A 6,927-nucleotide genomic window follows, 5' to 3' on the forward strand; every position below is an offset into this window, starting at 1 on the left:
AGCTATACCTCTCTGGGGCATATACCCAAAAGATGCCCCAACATATAACAAAGACACATGCTCCACTAAGTTCATATAGCCTTATTTATAATAGCCAGAAGCTGGAAAGAACCCAGATGCCCTTCAACAGAGGAATGGATACAGAAAATGTGGTACATATGCACAATGGAATATTACTTAGTTATCAAAAACAATGACTTTATGAAATTCATAGGCAAATGGATGGAACTGGAAAATATCATCCTGAGTGAGGTAACCCAATCACAGAAAAACATACATGGTATGCACTCATTGATAAGTGGCTATTAGCCCAAATGCTTGAATTACCCTAGATGCACAGAACACATGAAACTCAAGACGGATGACCAAAATGCGAATGCTTCACTCCTTCTTTAAAAGGAGAACAAGAATACCCTTGGAAGGGAATAGGAAGGCAAAGTTTTGAACAGAGGCAGAAGGAACACCCATTCAGAGCGTGCCCCAATAGATAAGCCACCAATTAGATAAGATGGATGAAGCAAAGAAGTGCATGCTGACAGGAACCAGATGTAGATCTCTCCTGAGAGACACAGCCAGAATACAGCAAATACATAGGCAAATGCCAGGAGCAAACCACTGAACTGAGAACGGGACCCCCGTTGAAGGAATCTTAGAAAGGACTGAAAGAGCTTGAAGTGGCTCGAGACCCCATGTGAACAAAAATGCCAAGCAACCAGAGCTTCCAGGGACTAAGCCGCTACCCAAAGTCTATACATGGACTGACCCTCGGCTCCAACTGCATAGGTAGCAATGAATATCCTAGTAAGAGCACCAGTGGAAGGGGAAGCCCTTGATCCTGCCTTTGAAGCAACAGTTACCCTGACACCTAAACCACACAAAAACTCAACAAAGAAAGAGAACTTCAGGCTGATTTCTCTTATGAATCTTGATGTAAAATTACTCAATAAAATATTTGTAAACCAAATCCAAGAAAACATTATCCATCATGATCAAGTAGATTTCATCCCAGGAATGTAGGGATGATTCAATATATGAAAATCCATCAATGTTATCCACCATATAAACAGACTGAAGTTTAGAAATAATCACATGATAATCTCATTAGATGCTAAAAATGTCTTTGACAAATCAAACACCCCCTCATGTTAAAGTATTAGAGAGATCAATGACATAAGACACATACCTAAATATAATCAAAGCAATATATGGAGTAACTTAAAGCAATTCCACTAAAATGAGGAACAGGACAAAGCCACCTATTCCCTTCCCATTTATTCAATATAGTACGTGAAGTTCTAGCCAGAGCAATAATAAACTAAAAGAAATCAAGGGGATACAAACCAGAAAGGAAGAAGTCAAAGTATGGCTATTTGTGGATAATATCATAGTATATATAAGGGATCCACAAAATTCTACCAGAGAACTCCTTACAGCTGATAAACAGCTTCAGTGAAGTAGGATAGATACAAAATTAACTAAAAAAAAATCATTAGCCCTTCTTTATACAAATGATAGACTGGCCACAAAAAATTAAGTAAACAACACCCTTTACAATAGCCACAAATAACATAAAATATCTAGATTTATCTCTAACTTGATTTATCATTCTCTTGAATGATCTATATGACAAGAACATCATATCCCAGAAGAAGGACATTGAAGAAGATCTCAGAAAACGGAAAGATCTACTATGCTCAAAGAAAGGCAGGATTAACATAGTGAAAATGACCATCTTACCAAAAGTAATCTACAGACTCAATGCAATCCACATCAAGACTTCTATACAACTTTTACAGACCTTGAAAGACCATTTCTCAACCTCAAAAAAAAAAGAAAACAAAAAAAAGAAAACCCTGGATAGCCAAAACACTTATGAATAATAAAAGAGTGTCAGAAGGGATCAGCATCCTGACCTCAAGCTGTGCTAAAGAGCAATAATGATAAAACCTTGATGGTATTGGTATAGAAACAGATACATTCATCAAGAGAATCGAATCAAAGTCACAGAAATACACACACACACACACACACACACACACACACACACACACACACTCCTATGGACAATTGATTCTTGATAAATACACCAAACACACAGAATGGAAAAAAACAAAATGGAACAAAGCATCTTCAACAAACTGTGCTGGTCTAACTGGATGTCTATATAATGAAGAATGAAAATAGAAACATATTTATTACCCTGAACAAAACTCAAGTCCAAGTGGATCAAGAACTTCAACATAAAAGAAGATACACTAAATCTCACTGAAGAGAAAGTGGGAAATACCCTTGAACACATTGGTATAAGAGAAAATTTCCTGAACAGAACATCAGTGGCTCAGGCTATAAGGTCAATAATCGATAAATGAGACCTCATGAAACTGCAAAGCTTCTGTAAAGCAAAGGACACAGTCAATAGGATAAGCCAGCAGCCCACAGATTGTAAAAGGATCTTAACCAACCCTACATCTAAGAGAGGACTAACGTCCAAAATTTATAAAGAGCTCAAGAAGTTAAACACCAACAAACAAAATAACCCAATAAAGAAATAGGGCACAGAGCTAAACAGAATTCTCAACAGAAGAATCAGGAATGGTCAAAAAGCACTTAAAGAAATGTTCAAAGGTCTTAGTCATCTGGGAAATACAAAGCAAAACAACTCTGAGACCCCATCTTACACCCATCAGAATGGCTAAGATAAGAAACTCAAGGGATAGCATATGCAGGCGAGGATGTGGAGCAAGGAGAACACTCCTCCATTGCTGGTGGGAGTGCAACCTTGTACAACCACTTTGGAAATCAATGTGGCAGTTTCACAGAAAACTGGAAATAGAACCTTCTCAAGACCTAGCTATATCATCCTTGGACATATACCCCAAAGATGCTCTACCATCCCACAAGGATACTTGCTCAACTCTGTTCATAGCAGATTTATTTGTAATGACCAGAAACTGGAGACAACCTAGATGTCCCTCAACTGAAGAATGGTTAAGAAAATATGGTACATCCACACAATGAAATACTATTCAGCTATTAAAAAGGAAGACATCATGAGTTTTCCAGGCATAAGTGATGTGCTATATCTTTTGCAGAAAGCAATTAATTAAGTTACAGAAGCCAAACAAGCAGCTAGTTAGCCATGTCACCACATTCTCTATTTTAATCTCAATAATCATCACAACCTAGATTTGTTACAACTGATCTGCAGGCAAGGCATAGACTATATCATAAACATGTGGACTCCATGGCTATGTCTTAAATACAGAAGGATTCAAACAAGAATACAGGATAACATATTCCAAAGCTCCAAGAAGCACTTATGTTACTGAGCTACATCTTTACAGACAAAGAAGGCAATGTCCCTGCACATCAGCTTTTTGATAATCTTCATATACTTTCATGGGGTACAGGAGAAAAGTAACCAGAGCTGAGAACATACAGTTCTTACACTATTTTCACAGTTTGTGAACACCACACACCCTTTGTTTTAATAAAGATACATTGTAATAAATTCCTTGCACTTTATAGTTTATAATAATCTATGATTAATACATTAATATTGCCTTTTTCTGTGGTTACCCACACAGCAGAAAGTGAGATAGCTCCTGGACAGTCAGAATTGCTTTGATCTCCATGTGCATGACGGTGGAGTGAGGCCGTACTGAGACAGACAGGAAGTTGACAGCAAAGAAACAGAGCCTCTTGGGTCCTGGGAGCAATGCAGGACAATAGCTTGGTGCAGCTCATGGAAGATATCCCACAATGTCTCCTTGTAGAACACAGAGAATCTAAGGGTTAGGGAGCAAGGGGTGGAAGCTGGGGAAATGAGGCAAGTGGACAAAGAGATGTATCATTTTAAATCCTCCAATGAGAAGGGATGTAACTTCGAACAGCACCATTCTGCTTTCATTGTTCAATAGTACTTTGAGTGCCACTCTGGGAGACACAGCAGTCCCCACCACGGGTAGATCCTGCATGGCAGGCATCCCCTGTGTGGCAGATGAACTGTCAGTGCTGCTTCACTGCTGTGCAGAGCCTGATCTCAGGGCCTGGCTAATGGGCTGAAGACAAGCAGCACCTGAGATGAAGTGGCTTCTTTTTCATTTTGTCTTTTGGGGGCAGAGGTGGGTAGAATTCCACTTCCAAGGGAGACAGTGAACTGGAAGAGGCCTCAGCAGGAGACAGACACGCCTACCTGAAAGGCTGCCATTTCAGATCCTTATTCTGCTCAAATGTGCCTCTCTAGCAGACTGCCTCTTTCTCACCTACATCATCAACTGAGCCCAGCTGCCTCAGCTTTCTGAACATCAGAGCACAGGAGAGATTCAGGGTTACAAATTGTGGTAAGTGGCATCCCCGCTAATGCGAGCTTCCCAGTGTGAAAAGCAAGGTGGAATATTGGACTGAGCCAATGATACATGGTGACAGCAAACTGTGGGGAAGGGAAAGAGTTAGAAACTGAGGACCTGGCCCACGATGGCAAGAAGCTAAGAGTTGCGATTGGTGCTTTACTGCCTGCAGGAAATATTCATCAAGGCACATTGCTACCAGCTAATTCTCCCTGTTAGTGAGTTAGGATGGCTCAAGTCCCAGGCTTTGGGCCAAAGAGGAAATTATAGCTGCTACAAACTATTCTCCACAAAATACCAGAATAAAAAACATCCATGAACTGTGCCCTCGGTACTGTTTCCTTCGTTCAGTCCTGGCAGTTGGTGTCAGGTAGAGCATCAAGTTGGCACCGCCCTTCTATGACAGCAGGCAGACTCCTGTATCTTCCCAGTGACAAGCAGGACTGGAAAAGGGCAGAGAAGACATTCTGCCCTGTCTGAGGAGCTAATGTTCACCTCTCTGATAGCAACATGGGTTTTGGTAAAGATAAATTAATTCTGATTTAACATGATATTTTAAAGAGGAATTTGGCTGAGCATATCGATTCCCCAAACATCGACTGTGACTGTAAAAGAACAGAATAACAGGTCAGTAAATCTATTGCACTTGGTGACAAAGGAAACCCTTCCTTTGTCTCCCGGCTGCAGAAGGCAATGTTTCTCACTGACTGAGCAAGGTCTTCTCACTCAAGCCCAGGTCTCTATGTTCACATATAGTACATCCTTGTCTGTGTCCCTCCAGCCCTTGGAAGTCTCACAAAACACCATTTGAGCAGCTGCGTCTCCAGATTTTGCGTCTAGAAATGAATTTAAGGTGTGACCTAAGCACAGTCAACAACTTGATGGTAGTGACTTCTACACATCGTGAATGTGCCCATCACAAAAGAGCAGGATGAGGTCTCTGTGACCAGCACTAACACTGTGATCAGTCAGGTATTACAGGGATGCACATTCTAGGAGACAGAAGTCTACAGACATGATGGAAACGAACACCAAACGTATTGCGCATGGCATCTGGGCGACCAATAGAAACACTGTGATACAGGATGAACACACTTTACTTCTTGCATCCTCTCAGCCCTTTCTTTTTAGAGTCTGATGTAGCAGCAGTATCAGTCGACATACATGGGAGAGCTGGGAGTAGCTGACATCTGATCCAGGGTTCTACAAACACAGCATGCGACCTCTACACTACGTTCTTCATACTTCAAAATAAAGGGATGTTTTAGAAGTTCTTTACACTTTGGCCTTTTGGATTCCTCCTTTATAAGGCACAAGTCAACAGTTGATGAACCTGGGGGAGAACTCCCTTTCATCGTAATTACTCAGCTGGGGAGGGTCTCCTTTCACCACGTGTGTTAGCTGATCAAATACGCTGTTCCACATGGATAAGGAAAGTGGCCTGTGGCCAACTCCTACAATGTGAACCCCAAACTCCAGACATCAGAGCAGACATCATACCCTTGTCTTGATGCACTTGGTCTATTCTTTCAGGTACCATATACAGCCTACACCCAGCATCTCTTGTCTTGGCAATAGAGTCCACAAGCTGTCCACTGAGGCCAAAATCACAGAGCTATATAATTCCCTTTCTGCCCAGAAGAATGTTAGAAGGTTTGATGTCTTTGTGAAGAATTTTCAAGTTTTCTTTTAAGGGGTTCAGTATTTTTCACAGTTGCTAAAGTGATTTTGCCTACGATCTCTTCTGGGATAACGTCATCTGACACTCTGTGTACATATTTGTAAAACTTATCAGATGAGGTAGAAATAAGCTCCATACAGATCCAACAGTCGCCCTCTCTGAAGAGTGCACCATAGGAATGAACAATGTATGGGCACTCACTACTCCGCATCCCTAATCCAAATCCATGGGAAGTTGTTTTTGTTCTTTTACACCCACAGGTGACCATATTCTTTTAACTGCCATTATCTGACCACTTGGTTTGTGGACCATTTTGTTACAGAACCATAAGCTCCTCATCCAATATCTCCAAGGTCTTTCAAGTCCTCTGAAGTGAATTCCAAGTGTTGTTCAGTTTTCCGGATGACTCAGTACTGTATGTTCTCATTCTCTCTGTGTGTGGGTTCCAGACTCTCATAGTATTAGGATTCAGAGTAAACCATGCTGTCGATTTGATGGGCAGATTTGCAAAATTCAACTTCAGGGCTTTTCAGTTTACCCTGCATACTGCTGACTGCCTGGTGACCAGAAGCTGGAGGTCCAATGGGACACAGGATGCCACCACAGCCCGCTAAGCCACCACCTAGGCTTACAGCTGCCACTGTTAGAAGTGAGGGACCAAGCAGCATCTTAGCCAGTTCCACTTTCTTAAGAAGGAACAAAAAGATGGTTTGGTGGCCAGCATTCCTGGAATAGTTTAACAGTCAACATACTTGGATTGTTTGAATAGATTCAAGTTGCTGACTGGGTGTGGGGTAGGGGCTGGCCTCAGATCTCTAAGATGTTTGCTTTTGTCAGGATGGAATCACTTTACACACTGTAAGTGAGCCCTGGTGCTGTGACACTAACCATGATACT

At 41.4% G+C, this 6,927-nt stretch overlaps 1 pseudogene; it reads right to left on the bottom strand.

The window, feature by feature from the left end:
* Positions 1–5,500: 5,500 nt before the first annotated feature.
* Positions 5,501–6,357, bottom strand: LOC116884738 (annotated as a pseudogene).
* Positions 6,358–6,927: the final 570 nt, after the last annotated feature.

Source organism: Rattus rattus, chromosome 15 (assembly GCF_011064425.1).
Source record: "Rattus rattus isolate New Zealand chromosome 15, Rrattus_CSIRO_v1, whole genome shotgun sequence".
Lineage (NCBI taxonomy): Eukaryota > Metazoa > Chordata > Mammalia > Rodentia > Muridae > Rattus > Rattus rattus.